This window comes from Orbicella franksi, chromosome 15, assembly GCF_964199315.1.
Source record: "Orbicella franksi chromosome 15, jaOrbFran1.1, whole genome shotgun sequence".
In the NCBI taxonomy this organism is placed as follows: domain Eukaryota; kingdom Metazoa; phylum Cnidaria; class Anthozoa; order Scleractinia; family Merulinidae; genus Orbicella; species Orbicella franksi.
Window position 1 is genome coordinate 9,459,689 of NC_138159.1, and position 2,212 is coordinate 9,461,900.

At 39.2% G+C, this 2,212-nt stretch overlaps 1 protein-coding gene across 1 annotated transcript in view; it reads right to left on the reverse strand.

Moving 5' to 3' along the window:
• Nucleotides 1-243: 243 nt before the first annotated feature.
• The window catches only part of LOC145469848 (E3 ubiquitin-protein ligase TRIM45-like), a 7,169-nt gene continuing 5,200 nt past the window's right edge, over nt 244-2,212 (reverse strand). Inside the window, exon 1 of the mRNA XM_081453654.1 lies at nt 244-2,212. This exon is cut by the window's right edge and continues 5,200 nt beyond it. The gene's annotated coding sequence lies outside the window, so the exon portion shown is untranslated.

Genomic DNA, 2,212 nt, shown 5'->3' on the forward strand with positions numbered 1-2,212 from the left:
GTTGTTGCCACAATACGATCAGCTAAACAAGAGCCAAATAAAATTCCTTTCTGTTTACAATAAAAGTCAAATATTATCTAGTTTTAAAAAGATTAATGACAATGATTAGCAAAAATCAAATGACTGCCTTCTAAGCTCCCGCCATTCCTCTCTGCCGCGGCGAACAAAATGAAATTACAACGAAAACCAAATAAACTCAACTAACTTCTCCGCATCTTTCCAAACGCCGTCCGTGTTCTGCCCTTCCGTGAGGTATCGATTAAATTTCTACCTGTCTCCTGACTGAATAGATGATTTGTGTTCTGGTTTCGCCTCGTTTTCTTTCGTAAATAGCTTGGCCTTCGCTTCAAACATTTTGTTGGTAGACATGAATCCGCTGTTTTGCAAAATGTCTATGTTTCGGCGTGAGTGGAGCACAGGTTAGATGGCGATGAATGGCCGCTCTAATTCCAGTCAATGCACTTGGAGTAATGCTTAGCCTTTCTCTGTTTTCACTTCAGCGAAGAACTTTCGCAGAATCTCACTCAAGTCCGTTGGACTTACTGTTTTGAGATCCACTGTAATTTTTCTTTTCTCGCACCATTTCTCGAACTTTTTTTACTCCCCACTCAGTTGCTCTCTTGGTGTTTTTCGCTTGAGCTTTTTGCTCAATCTCATCCAGTTGCTCGTTGTCTAAGTCCGAGTTTTGACTAGAAAAAAGCTGAAAATTTGGGAGTTCTTCCATTTTAAAATGAAATTTCCAAACGGCAAACGTTCACTTCGCAAGCTGTTCGCACCTGAATGGTTTTCCCGCGTCAATAAACGTAACCTCATTGGTTAATATTCATCGGATGATGAACCGAGAACCAATCAGCTGCAGGGCCGTTAATACATTAACGGCCCGCTAGGAGTCATTTGCGGCCCGCAAAGCGTGTGTTTTCAAGAGGGCGGTTTTCAATTTGGCCGCGTATATTGATAATAAGCCCTATTTACGTTTTGTTGTGGTTTGCGCGCACTGACCTCCACTTAGAAGAGAGGGGCAGCTGGCAATCTTTTCAAACGCGGGCAAATTACAAAATATTACCTTTTTATAGTTTAAAACAATATTACTTTTCACGACGAACAAATTAAATTAACATCTCGTTTTTCCTGTGATCACAAGAGAGCCTCGGAGTTGGAAACAGAAACCTGAATTCTCAAACAACAACAGTTTTTACTGAGTAGATCACAGCTACAACAGACGATCACAGCTATATACCAGAGGCAGATCCAGAGGAGCAGTTGAGGAGGGTGGAAAATATCATAGAAATTACATTATAAAACCTGGATAAGTTACAGAATAAACTAATTGCAAGTGAATATCTTCTGGCTTTATACTTAAAGCATGCGGTTGTCTTCAAAATTGCTAAAGCCTAAATGCTAAAGCCTAAATGTTTCACATGAACCATATAGGCGTGTCACATGAACCACATAGCAATGAATAGTTCAGTATAGACTACTCATAGCCAAAGTTTGAGGGATTTCTAATTTATCTTTAATCGGCTCATTGTGATCCCTAGGTTTTCCTTATGTTATGGTTGCATCTAGTGTTTTGGGATTTCAGTATTTACAACCCTTCATCAAAAGGGTTTTCTAAAATGGATTGTCACACAGTTTAGAATTCCATGTTTTCCATTCCAGGAACGTTTACGCCTCTCTGTATTGAAGACAATTTTAAACTTAAAGCTGTTGTTAGTTGCTTTATTTCATGGATTGAAATGATACTGATATCAGAGGAATCGAAAACCAACCGGCGAGAATAAATTCCGGGTAATTAATTTGCATATTGCTTCAAAGTTTAGACTATGCTCCCATGCTAGGCTGTGTACAGGCTACTCTCATGCTAAAAATAAAATTTAAAGTAAACAAAATGCAAGCGTTACATTTCGGTAGCATTACGAAGAAAAGCTACGGCGTCTCCGAAGAAAAACGGACGAGGACAAATATGAAATCCGTAATAAGAAGCAACATACTGTACTTGGAAATAGTTTTAATCAAAAAGCCGGGCCCGGCGTCACAATATAAAATGCAAGTAAACAACTTGTTCACGGAAAATTTCATATTTTGTCCCTCGAGAGAAAATACTTAGAAACATATATTGCAATAGTAATGAGCCTAAACAATGCATAAGCACATGGCAAATTGCAGAGGCGTCTAACTCACGGAAACGACATGCAGATGACAGCGGAAACCC